This window comes from Manis javanica, chromosome 13 (genome assembly GCF_040802235.1).
Source record: "Manis javanica isolate MJ-LG chromosome 13, MJ_LKY, whole genome shotgun sequence".
Lineage (NCBI taxonomy): Eukaryota > Metazoa > Chordata > Mammalia > Pholidota > Manidae > Manis > Manis javanica.
This window is the reverse complement of record NC_133168.1, coordinates 77,624,505-77,638,420: the sequence shown is the minus strand read 5'-3', so window position 1 is coordinate 77,638,420 and position 13,916 is coordinate 77,624,505.

Here is a 13,916-nt window from a genome sequence, read left to right as displayed (position 1 = left end):
GTGACTGTAGAACTGTATGACTGCCTTGGAAAAGGGTCTGGCAGTTTCCCAAAATCTTAAACATACATCTCCCACATGACCTAGGCATCCACCTCCTAGGATTTACTCCAGAGAAATGAAGCACACATCCATGCAAAGATTTGTGAACAAATGTTCATGGCAGGTTTTTTTGCAATAGGTGCAAACTGGAAAAAAACTGCAAATGTCCATCCGTAGATGAATGGATAAACGAAAGTGGTATATCCAAATAATGGAATACTACCCAACAAATATAGGAATAAACTATTGGTACAGGTTACAAATGGATGAATTCCCAAAGAACGATGTTGAGAGGAAGAAGCAGAACAAAGGAAGACTTACACTGTGCAGTTTCACTTATATAAAATTATGTAAAATGCAAACTTACCTGTAATGATCAAAAGTGGGTTAGCAGTGCGTGCGGATGGAGGTGAAGTGGGAAGCGTAGGAAGGAAGGACTGCAAAGGGACAGAAATAAACTTTGTACATGGTCCGTGTGTCCTAACCTTGATTATGCATATACATTTGTCAAAATTCTCAAATTGTGATATTTGACACTCTAATATATGCAGTGTAGTGTATTGAATATATCAACAAAGCAGTTAGAAAACTAAAATTAGGAATTAAATAGTAAAAAAGTATAAATGTACTTGAGACTATAGTCTCTCTACCCCCCAAATAAAAATAATAATTATTTTAGAAATGTTACAGGTTAATTGCTAGCCTAAACTGACTTGCTTCCTGGAAGTCAGACCTACAGTGTGTTCCATCTCAAGCTGTCATTAGCTCAGCCTCCTGTGACTGTTGGTGATGTACTGTTCTCCCGACCTGCTCGTGGACGGTCATTCTTACATCCTGGCTGACTGCTTAGACAACTATGTTCCTAGCACCAGGTCAGAATTCTGAATTCTTTATTCCTTTCTGTATGTACATTTGGCTGTCATGGTTCCTTTTCTTTTCTCTAAACCTTTATGCACAACAATTTTCTCTATATCTAATTCCAGTGTTTACTTATTAGTGTGCTGAGCAATGCTTGCACTCAGGGCAGTGTTGTCCATGATGTTGTCTACTCTGCCACTCCATGTCCAGACCGAGTCGTCAAGCCGGAGGGATGACAGCAGGCCACCTGTTGTTGTCTCTTTCTGTGTGATTTGTCAAGAGTGGTAACCACACCTTAGACTTCATCTCGTGATGCCACAGCCCATAAATCCTACAAAAAAGCACTTAAGATTCCAGACATTTCGGGGACTCTTTCCATGTGCTGGGTGAGAGATACCTGGAGAAAAAAATACATTTATTTTCTCCTAGGAATTAAACAAAATAACCAAGTGTATCAGGTTATACTTGCTGATTTCTATTCAGCTTCTGTCATCAGGCACCAGCAGTTTATTTGCCACAGAGGGGCATTTGACATTGGTTGGCAGGTGTGTGCGTGGTGAGGCGGAGAGCCGGCCCTGCGAGCAGACCAGTGAGTGTGCTGTGAGCACGTGGCCCAGGCCCTGAGCCCGTGTGAGGCCCTGCGCAGAGCCTCACCTGGGAGCGGCCTCCTGCGGCAGGTGAGGCAAGAGCCTGTGGGCCTGATGAGGGAGGCCGGCTGCCCGGATCTCGGACATGAGGAGTGCCACCTCTTCCAAAGCCGGATATTTGGTAAGACAGAGTGGAAAGCCTGGAGGCTGGGGAGAGGAAGTGACAGAATGCATTCGGTTGTGTGTTAAAGCAGGACCTGAATGTTGCAGAATGTTAAGTGATATGAACAAGGCACAGTTTTATATTAGGTACATTGCCTCTTACACAGCCAGAAGGAGAGGGAACTTGAGTTGTCCTGGGGGGCGTGTGGGGGTTAGTTTTACGTGTTGGCCTGGTGGGGCTGTGATGCCTGGTTGTGTGGCCGCACACCAGCCCGCGGTCGCTGTGAGGATACCCCGGGGTTGTGATAAATGTGGAATGACCTGTTGGCCTTCAGTGAAGCACAGTCACTGTGCAGGTGGGTGGGCCGCGTCCAAGCAGCTGAAGGCCTGAGGAGTGCAGGCAGGTTTCCCAGAGGAGGAACTCGGCCCCCAGGCTGCGGGCCGCCCCCCACCCCCAGCCTGGGCGTCCGGCCCGCCCGCTGGCCACACCCCATGACCCGGTCCTTGAAGTCCATCTCGTCCTTCTCTGTGGCCCCTCCTGGCTCTGTTTCTCCGGAGACGCCTGACTGATGCCACACCAGACGAGTCTTTAAGGACAAAGGAGGGTTTTCATAATCTGCGCATAGAAACTTTCCTTTCTGAGCAGGTGGGGCACTTTCACTGGCGACGCTGCTCCAGCCCAGTCCCCACCCTCTGTCTGGGGCCCGGGGTCACCGGCTGGGGCCCCAGGCTGGCACACGGGAGCGCAGAGCTCGCTCGAGTCTCTGCGAGCCGCACATGTGTGCGTCTGGGGGGCGCGTTCCTCCCGCACAGCACCGTCCTCAGCCCGCGGGGGGATTTGACCTTTTGGCTCTCCCCGCAGGAGACGTTCCCGCCTCCCGCAGTCAGGCCGGCCTTTTGGGGGGCGGTGCGCTAGGCTATTCCCTCGAGGACCCAGTAGCCCAGTCAGGGCTGCTGGGGCAGGACGTGCAACCAGAGGGACCCGTTCGTTCTCTGGTTCAGCGTTAAATGCGAACGGATTTCTGTCGCCTCACCTTCTGAAAAGACCTGACCCTTGGTCATCCTGCAGCCTTTAGGCCTGGGGGATATTAGTCATGCTGGGCCAGTATCCCTAAAGCTTTGATCTTTCCAGTTCCAACGTGAATTTTATATTCTTCTGCTGAGCATACTTGTTTTTCTCACAAAGGGCTAGGATTCGGTCTTTATGAATTCTCATCTGCAGAAGGGAAATAAAGGAAATAAAATGGAAAAAGAAGTATTTGGGCCCTTGTAAAAAATACTGATTTTACCCTAACTCTTCACTGTGAGATCATTTTGACACGTGAAGGATAAAACACACACTCATACACATGCGTGTGCGCGCACAAACACACACGTCAAGCATGAAAACAGTCTGAATTAAACCAGGCACCATGCAAAGGGATGGTGCCCCCAGAGGAGCGAGGCTGTGAGGCTCTGACAAGCCTTTTCTTTATTCTCTTGAGCTAATTGTGTCACTTGACACGCTGGCATCAGGAATGGTGAAATTCTGACAGGCTAATTTAAGCTTGAGGTTCCAATGAAATGTACATAAGGCACTTGTTATATTTAGCGACAATCAGTGTCATTTTCTGTTTAAAAGCAATCCATTTATGTGGTTGCCTGTAAGTGCAGTAGACTTTGAGGTGAATTAAAACTCAGTTCAGGGTCTCCTTACAGGTGGGACTGACTATACGGAGGCCGAGACGACAGAGCAAAGCCCTTGGCCCTTTTTGCTGGTGTGGAGGCGAGCTAGGGCAGGGCCTGAGAAAACGGGGGGCTAATGGCCGTGATACTGCATTTGACAGTCAAAGGGGGTTCCCGCTTTGCCTCAGTAGATTAACCCCTAAGAGGCAAGGCCTTACAGGTTCTGACGAGCAGAGATTGAAATGGTGGTTTTATTTGATTAGAAATCCAACTTGTTGTGGTTTTAAGTAGAAAAATAAAGCTAAATCTTAATGGATTTAGAAGAAATGCTAAGGGCCAAAACAGGAAAAAAAAAAAAAAAGTCGAAAGGGAACAGAATATATCTTGCCAGTAGGTGGCAATATCCAACCGTGGCAGAGCGTGGCTTCCTGGCACCACGGTCATAGGGGAGATTGGAGTCGTATAAAATTTCCTGTTGGCATAGAAGGTGAAGCCAAGGGTTGTAATAAAGGCCACTTTGAGTCTTTGAAAATGCTGCATGTCAGCAGCAACTAAGACTGACCCTTTAAAAAAAAATGCTCAGGAGCGAGGTCGCTGTAGAGGGCGCTGAGACAGTGTCCGAGCTGAAATAATGCCTGACGTCATGGGGGGAGAGAGGCGGGCACGCCCAGTCTGTTTATCCCGGCCATTAGGGGTCACATTCACCAGGCGGTGGACGTTGCATTCCGTTGTAAGACAGAGGAACGAATTAAAGTAAAATTTTGCACAAGTTATTTCTCAAAAAGATACAGAAGATATTTCTAACTAATATTGTCTTGTAAACCTTGTCTCCCTGCCTTCCGCCCTCCCCGCCACCCCCCCGAGGAATCTCAGTGCTCGGAACAGCAAGGACCGGTCAGGTCAAGGTAGTATGTAATTACAGTGCCAGATGGAGACTATTTCTGCCAACCACTATTCTAATTTAGGCCTTTCCTTTATCCAGTACTAAATTGACTCTACTTAATAGAGCCACCCGCCCCCCCCAAAACCACCACACTGCCTACGTAGCATTCTGATTTGTACCTAACTTGTTACATTTCAGAACAGCCACAGTTTTAGATGGAATGAAAGTGAAATAGCAGTATCAGCAGAATGAGTAAGTTCCAGAGAGGCTGCACAGTAGGAAACTAGCCCCAAATGGCACTTCGACCCAGTGAAACCTTCACTCGGGCTGTGGAGGCCTATTCCAGCTGGGGAGTGTGGACCTACGCTGCTATTTTCCTTAATGCCAAGCCTGGACTATCCCAGCAAGATATTTTGCTCAAAAATCTTTAGTGAGTCAATTTATTTCCCTCTTACTGAGACTGATCATCAGCTCAAGCTGGAGGAAAATCCCTTGGCTCCCAAATCACTGTAGTTCACGGCAATGAAATAGAATCACATCACAGATGAGCTGTGTCTCTAAAACAGTGGCCCAGCTATGGAGACTTGGGAATCTGGCTTCTCTCCGGAGAGAGATGCTCGTTCCAGTTTACAAGGGGGGTCCTGAAGCTGGGGACGGACGTGTGAGAAACAGGGCTTGGAAAGTTGGTGTGTGAGAGCATTCAGAAGAATCCGAGTGTGATAAAGATGAAGAGCTCTGTACTGGGGAGCACGCTGTCAAAGCCTGTTTGGTTTGGCTTATTTTTTCTTGCTGGAGTGACCAAGTACTACTCCAGTCAGAGTCTTGTGGAGGCAATTATGGCAATTTTCCAGGAGGTTAAGATTCATCAATTTTATAAACTCCAGGAGATAAGTTCTTCCTTATTATTCATATGACCCCTCAAGCTAACCCTACATTATTTGAAAATCTCTGAATTTGCTCAATCCCGTGCTTCCAATTACTACTCCAGGCACAAGCTCTTAGCCTTGCTGTCTCCTTGTTGGAGAGTCTGGACTTGGGGTTAGAGCTTCTGAGTTTGTCTCAGGTGTGTAATTTGCTAGTTCTGGGCTCCTGCCCTAACTCAGACCTGGCCAGGCCATGCTGACATCTCTTTTTGGAGTATCCGTCTTGGAGAATGTCTCCTTTCTGTATTTCTGGACACATTGGGAAAGGAGCTGTCAGGCTCTTTGCTCTCCTCTGTGCTTCTGGAAGGTTTTCCCACCACAAATCCTTACCAATCCCTCCCCTTCTTGATACTCACCACCTGATTATATCGCCCTCTTCAAATTGCTGATGGTTCTGGTCACTGACCTCTAACATGTGCAGACATCTTCTTCGGAGACAGCAGGGAGCCTGTTTCCCGGTCAACGTCCAGTCAAGTGTCAGGTGAGAAGCGGGTGGATGTCCTGGGGCAGGGCGGTCTTGGCACTCGGCTTCTCCGGTGCAGTGCCCACCCAAGCTGTCCCCCCTCAGCCAGATCTCCCTTCCTCTCCCGCCATCTAAGAGTGAGAAGGAGCCGCTTTTCTGAGGCCAACCCTTCCAACGGGCATCTCTGTGTCCTTCAGGATTTTATTCTTTTAAAATTATCCTTTTGTCTCTCATTTATCTCATCATTCTCCCTGCCTACGTATCCTTCTCAATGCCTACAGACGTAGACATTCCCCCTAACAACAAAAAATGAGTATGCATTCCCCGGAATGTTGTTAAGGATCCCTTTTTAGGATGGCCTTTTCCCTGGCAACCACCTCAAGAAGTCAGCGTCGCTCTTCTGAATTTTGGCAGTAACCACATAACCGATTTCTTGACTTCCATTTATGCCCCGTCATTCTATTCCCCATGCACTGGCACTTTTAAACAAACATGGACTATGTCCATTTCTGGCTTAAAATACTCCACCGTGCTCCAATTGTTTTAAAAATAAAAGCCAAGCTGCTCACCATGCTCCAGGCCTGCCCTAGAGGTGCCGAGGGCGCTTGCACTGCAGCCTCACACTGTGCTCCGTTAGCCCTCGTCTGCCTCGGTCACGCCTGTCCACTTTACGGTCAGAACACACGGAGTCCGCAACCATCAGCAATTTGAAGAGGGCGATATAATCAGGCTCGCGTCCGCTGTTCCGTCCCCTGGAGGCCTCCTCTCTGAGCCCTCCTTGTGGCTCTCACCCCACAGCTCAAGCTTACAGAGCCCTGCTTCTCTTTACTTCCCGGCACTTGACACAGAATATAATTGATGACTTAGTGAACTTGTTTAACTTCTGTCTCCTCCACTAACATGTAAGCTCTGTAAAGGCAGGAATTATTTCTGCTGGTTCACACTTGTGTCTCCCACATTCACTCAGGATGGTGTCTACTATATCAAACACATTCAGTAAAAAATTTATTGAACTAGGGGGTTAATAAATGAACAGATAAATTAATTAGCCCTATGAACTCACCCAGCCATTTGCTGTGTGGACATTTACCCACTGAGCCCTGCATACCCATTTTTGGTGTTGGGGGAATGTCTACGTCTGTAGGCACTGAGAAGGATACGTAGGCAGGGAGAATGATGAGATAAATGAGAGACAAAAGGATAATTTTAAAAGAATAAAATCCTGAAGGACACAGAGATGCCCGTTGGAATGGTTGGCCTTGGAAATGTGGCTCCTTCTCACTCTTAGATGGCGGGAGAGGAAGGGAGATCTGGCTGAGGGGGGACAGCTTGGGTGGGCACTGCCCCGGGGAAGCCGAGTGCCAAGACCGCCCTGACCCAGGACGCCCACCCGCTTCTCATCTGACATTCTTCTGTTATTCTGGGAATACTCACACACTCCATGCCACCAATTCAGTGAGAGCTAGTGTTTTAAGACACAGACTGAGCCTCATCTATTTGAATTAACCCAGTCCTGATCAGTTTGGACTAAGATGATCTCTCCCTTTTCTCTGAATCATAGTGTATTATTTTGCACTGTTTACATAAAGGTAACTTTTCATGATTTATTCTCTTAACTGGATAATGGAACTTGGTGACAAAAACCGTGTATAACATCTTCTCAATTTCCTGGAGCTCTTGAACACTGTGGTGGCTGACTGATAGATTTGAAAAGGAAGACCTTGAAGGAGACTAACTTAATGTTTAAGCTTTCATCGAGATGAAATAAGTCTTATAAGAGTGAGTGCCTGTGACTTTCCTAATCTGTATACACTTTGCTCCGAGATTTCCTTGCACTGTGATGAAAAAAAAAAGAGAGTATTTTAAAATAGCAAATGATACGCAATGCATTTCACTGGGTATGACAAATAAGGGGTGACGTGGTAGATAAGAATGTAGCATCATCAATTCTGAGCACTCTGTCTTTTGAAGAGAAATTCTTAACCTTTTCTTTTAATCTCTCAGGTACTTGTGGAAGCTACTTATCCAAGAAAATCATGAAGGGAAGAAAGTCAGTTAGGAAACCAGACTGTTGGCAGTTTTGAATCTGAAGAGTTTCTCAACTGAGTGTTCAGGCAGCTTAGTCTGCACACAGCAGCTGGGTGGGTGTTTGGGTTGATAAAGTAATGATGCCATAAAATGAGTTCATGATACCGCATTCATGTAATGATGTGGTCATGGCCAAGACATGCTTAAAGTCAGTTCCATGCCACCCACTGTTGGAGAAAAAAAAGTTCTGATATTGATACAAACAACTCTGCGGTTTGGCTCTGATTCAGTAGGAAAGGATATCTGATTCAACAGATATCAACTACTTGTTACCACTCTAGTACTGATAAGGGTCTCCAATTTCTTCTAATCAAAATTCATTTGAACAAGGTTTCAAAGGCCAGTGTCATAAATTGAAGAGTAAAGGTAATATAGAAAGAGATATTTGGGATGAGTCAGGACTTGAGGTAGGACATAGTAAGGATAAAAACTGTAGTTTCAAAAATGTAACATGACTGATTGTTACACAAGTATGAATGAACAGCAGACAGATTCCTGGGAAATAGTTGAGTTAAAGCCAGTTAATCAAATCAGAGTTGGAAGCAAAGGTTAAGTCAGAAGTCAGAAGAAGGGACCAGGAAGGTCACAGGAGAAGTTCCTCAGCTTTCCTGCTTTTCTGGAAGAGACAAGAGAATACAAGAGACTGGATCGGTCTGCTTCTTGGCTCGACTTCAAAACTGTTTGCCCAGTGGGAGAAATTCAGTTCATTCATTTAACGAACACTTAATATTGAGCACCAATGGTGCTACAGGCACTGTTCTTGGTACTTGGAATTTACCCGTGAACAGAACAGACAAAGATTCTTGCCCTTCTGGAGTTTATATTCTAATGGAAGTGGTGGGGGTTTCCAGATAGATAGAAAGTAAGCAAAACATTCTGTATTTAAATTGTAACTTGTTAGATTATGAGTGCTATGAGAACAGACACAAACCACAGAACGGATTGAATGTGGGTTGAGAGAGACAAAACAGGGACACTAGAGGTTTTCTTATGAACAACTCAGTGAAATGTGCATGTGAAAATAATACACTTGTTCATTATTTTTCCTTTTCAGGGTGTCAATTTATTTTGGGGTAGAATATTAGCGAACATAACCGTAATTGTTAGTCTGCATCTAATATGGGTGGGCTTGTTTTCTCACAAAGAGAAAAGCCTATTATCTAAATCCATCTAGTGAAACTGCATTGATTACAATAGAAAGTAGGCAAAGAGTATGGATTAAGTGGTAAAAGCTATCTTCAGAAACAAGTATATTATGGATTTCCTGAGTTCGCCTCCCTGGTGGGGAGCCCGGCAAAGTGGACCTGGTGGTTACAGGTCTCAGAACCTGGGTGGGTAGGAGGGACATCGTTTACCCTCAGCCTTATAATTATGGCCTAGAGTGAGTTGAGTTAAGCTTACTGTTGGTTGGCATCAATCACTTGGGGGACTGTTTCCTAATGGGTTATCAAAGCTGAGTCTGAGATTTATAAGTGAAACCAGAGTGTAGAGAGCTGAGAACTCTCACAGGCATTATGAGGACAAGTGAAACAGGTGGAGAGAAGGGAGATCTAGTCAATCCCAGACACAGGGAGCGATGGCCAGGCATGTGCATGTTCAGATCATGACTGTAAAATTGTAAATGCTTCAGGTGGAGTAAACGCTAAAGGGAGTCTATGGCCTTCTCTGATTTATTCTGGGTGGTATACTTTTAGATGCCTGTATCTTTGGAACATTATCCATTCCATAGCTATCAACTGGCACGTTTACCTAAGTAGATGACTGTTTCTGGTGAGTAAATCTGACATTAGAGATAGGTGAAGAGGCTAGTGTAATTATAATAATATGCTAATATCCAGTCACTTCACTATTTGGGATGGAGCCAGAATGGAGATTGGATGGGTCCTAGGGAGTGACCTTGTCCTGATTGTCCTGACCTCGGATCCTATACGGGGAGGCTCTCAGCCAGCTGCACCAATGGCTAAATAGCAGAGACATTATTCTAGTAAAGACAAAACTCCTGGATTTGTTTCTTTTCCAGTTTTCTCCTCTTCTCCCATGACCCTTCTAATGGCTAGTTTTATGTGTCAACTTGACTGGGCCATGGGGTGCCTAGGTATTTGATTCAATTTTAGTTGTGTCTGGATCATAAGTAACATTGGATTCTGCAGACTTCCACTATGTGGGCAGGCTTCATTCAATCACTTCAAGGCCTGAATGGAGCAAAAGTTCTGACTGTCCAGTGAGAAGAAGGAATTCCTCCTGCCTGACTGTCTTCAAGCTAGGATATCATTTTTGACTTGCCTCCAGTCTTGAACTATGTGATGGAAAAAGAAAATCCGTTTTCTTCCTTCTTTTGAAAGGAAAAACCCAGTGTTTTCCTACTGTGTTTCTCTCTTGTCTGTTTCCTTTCTTACATACATACAAAAAACACTTAACTTCTGACACTTCTGGTCATCAAATGTATGGAGGTATTTTCCCACATGAATCAATTCTCTGTGACACCAGCTGGGTGTCCTACAATTTAACTCAATTCTGTCACTATCTATCTGGAGATAGTGTCAGATCCCACAGTTTAAGGGTTCAGTCTCACAAGACTCCCCTAACCCAGTCACAGACACCAGTCACAACCACAGGTTCTAACAACCCCTTCCTTGGGTTTGATTAATTTACTACAGTGGCTCACAGAACTCAAAGGAACGCCTAGTTGCATTTACCAACTTATACAGATGAACAGCCGGATGAACACGCACATCGGGTGAGGTCTGGGAGTGTCTCCAAAGCTGGAGCCTCTGTTTCCATGGAGTTGGGGGGCATCACCCTCCTATTGTGCAAATGTGTTTGCCAGCCCATATGTGTTTGGAAGCCCAGTGAACCCTATACTGTTGGGATTTTGTGGAGGCTTTCTCTGGTAGACATTATCAATTATTAATTACACTTCTAGCCCCCTCCCCTCTCTGGAGGATGGAGGGCGGAGCTGAAAATTCCAAACTTCTGATCACTACTTGGTCTGCTGGTGGCTGTCACCTCAGGTGTCCACCCAGAGTTGGCTCAATAGAGCAAAAGATGCTGCTAGTGCTCTTATCACTTGGGAAATTAAGAGGGTTTTAGGAGTTATGTACCAGGAACCAGGCTTGGAGACCAATATATATTAGGTCTTGAATCTGCTGGCCCTGGTCGAGGACTGTATCATCAGGGTTATTATCTTCTCACAGTGTGTCTGACTGCTTAGTATTACCTGGTGGAGCTGACAACTCTCTTTTTTTGTTTAGAAGTGGTTCTTAGCTGGGGGAGATTTTTTGCCACCCCTACTCCCACCCCTGGATGTTACCTGGTAATGTCTATAGACATTTTTTGCTGTCACAAAGTGGGAGGCACTACTGGAATCTAGAGTGTAGAGGCCAGGTACCCCCGACTACAAAGGATTATCCAGCCCAACATTTCAATATGAAATGCTAAAGTTCTGAGGTTACCTTTTATTTGCAACTGCCGGATAATTTCCTGGGACATTCCTGTCTCTTTTGCTGTCTTCTCATCTTTTTAATAGCCTCCAAATATTTGGTTTTCACAAGATTTGGTCCTGGACTTAATATTCTCTCCAGTGATCAAATATATTTCAATGTTTTAAAATACCATTAGTATGCTGATTACTCTAGCTCTAAGCACTCTAATGGCCTCTAGACTCATAGATAACTGCTTACTTGATGTCACCATTTGAATAAGTATTGGAAATCATAAATGTCATATTTCAAGATTGGATTTTAATTGCTTCACCAAGCCTATTTTTTCTCTACTTTTTCACTCTCTCCATAGGTATCATAACTTACCCCAGCTAAAGCTCTTGGCATCATCCTTGACAGTTTATGTAACAGCAAGTTTTATCCTCAGCTGTATTTTTATTTCCTGACTTAATTGAATTTTCTTTAGCTTCCCAGCTGGTTATCCATGACATCATCAAATATTGCCTATATTGCTGCCATTACTTCTAAATGGTCACTCTGTTTCTGCTCTCGCCCTTTGCAACATATTACCTATATAAGATTCTTAAGTAATACTTCAAAAACATGAATCACACTAGCCTCCAGTGACTTAAACCTCTGTTAATAAAAAGACTCCAACTTCTTATGTCCTACATGCCCTGAATCGTCTGGCTGTTGCTCCGCTCTCTCATTGCATCAGTAGCTGTGGTATACATGGCCAGAATAGCTCCACATGTTACCTTCTGCAGATCCATGACTCTTTGTAATGTGACTTTGGGTTTCTCCCATCAAGAGATGAAATCTATTTCTCTACCTCGTTAATTTGGGTTGGCCTTGTGAATGCAGCAGAAGTAATGTTGATGTCTGTCTGCTAGAGGATGAGAGACTATATGGAGCAGAGATGCACTATCACCATTGAGGCAGTCCAAGATCAAGAAGTCCCCAGCAGACCCAGCAGCTAAGTGCTGATGCATGAGTCAGCCCATTTGAGGCCAGAAATATAGTCCATTCAATTTGCCCCAAAATACTGAGACATAGGTGAGCCAAATTAATAGTTGTTGTTTTGAAATATTACAATTTTGGGGTGTTTCAAAATACAGCAACTCTATGTTTTCACATGTAGCCAGTGGGGAAGTTGGGACCCAAACCATGAAAATCTTGACTACAAGAGCCCATGCTTTCAACAACTATGCTATTTGTCCTCCCTTTATGCATACATAATAGGATATTAATAGATATTTGTTAAATGAACAAATGAGTAAATGAAGGCATAAGGCAAATGTGTGGCAGAGATTCAAGAGTAGCAGCCTTTTGGGGACACTATGCCTGGAGAGAAAACAGTTTCGGAAGAACCCTTCTAAGCATTAATTTTTAGCATTTAAAATACACTGGCAAGGAAAATATGTTAAAGAAACAACATTAAACATTAATAATCACCATCTTTTGAATGATTTGCACTCAGTAGTGAAAAAAGAGGCAGCTTTTTCTGACTCGTTCCAGATGACCCTTTCTCCCACAGAACAAAAGCTCTGGAAAACTTCTGTCGATTTCAGATATTGATAGTTTCCTGCACAAGAAAGAGCTGTAAGATCTAAGTCAAAATATCAATTTTTCATTCACGTGAAACATTCCCTCTTTTCCATTCATCTTCTGGCCTGACCCAGAAGCCTATAGTGAGGAAGAAGGTGTGGTTTGATTTCTTCTCTTAGCTGTGCTTCTTCTAGTCCCTCCAGGGTGAATGGGAAGAGGGGAAACATTGTAGGAACGTTAAGGTCTTGCTTGACTTGTGCCATTGCAATATGGTGTTGATGCTTCTGTTGTGAAAGCGCCAACATCTCAGTCCTGGGATATACCTCACACAGACTCTTTCCATTGATGTCACCTCCTGACATGCTGTTTTTTGGTGTGAACTCTTTTCATGGCAGTTCATGGGCTAATTTCCTTAGTGGTCACTCTGACCCATGGAAAGCACCTGGCAAGCCATTTTCAATGTAGCTGTATTATTTCACTCATCTATCACAGATAACTACAGCCAAACTCTTATGTTTAGACTTTTTCTAGATAAAGGCCAGTTACTCAGTCTCTATGTCTCTCCTAAGCTTTTTAGGGTAAATATCATGCTCCCTTTTACTGGGCTTGAATTAGAGGAAATGCACCCTTTACCTGGTTGGGGGTGGTGGACACAAAGTACCCTTAAAACACTTTCTAAGAAGACCCTCAGCACAGTCTTCTGCCTTCTGGTCACCTTCCTGAATAGAGTTTGGGGAGCACTCCGAAGAACATTTATAATCCTGAGGGGACTTGTTTGTATTGGCCAGTATGTCTCTTTAGAACATGGCATACTTGAAACCCATAGTTCTCAGAAGAAATTCTGACTGTGAAAGTCTAATTTAACATGTTTAATAATTTAGTTCCTTAAAAGGCAGCTTTGATTCAACTGATGAGCAAACCAGTATTAGGAGTGGATGAGAGAATGGCCTGAACATGTCAGGGTTGTGTAGGGCGCTAGGCAGGGTGCTAACAAGGAGTGTTCAGAATGTGGCAAGTGGAATGCTGTTTGCAGAGCAAAGACTACTGATAATAGGGCCAAAGTATGAGCTCAGAATAAATATAATTAGTCTAACTTTTACAACAATGATCTGTGATATTGTAGTTCTGATGAAGAAGCAGAAGCTGCCATCAATTATATTAGTTTTACTGTTTTCTAGGCAAAATAGAGGACAAATATTTTGATTGGTAACACTGATGAAAGCATCTACCCAGCAAATCTGTACTTTATTATCTGTTCAA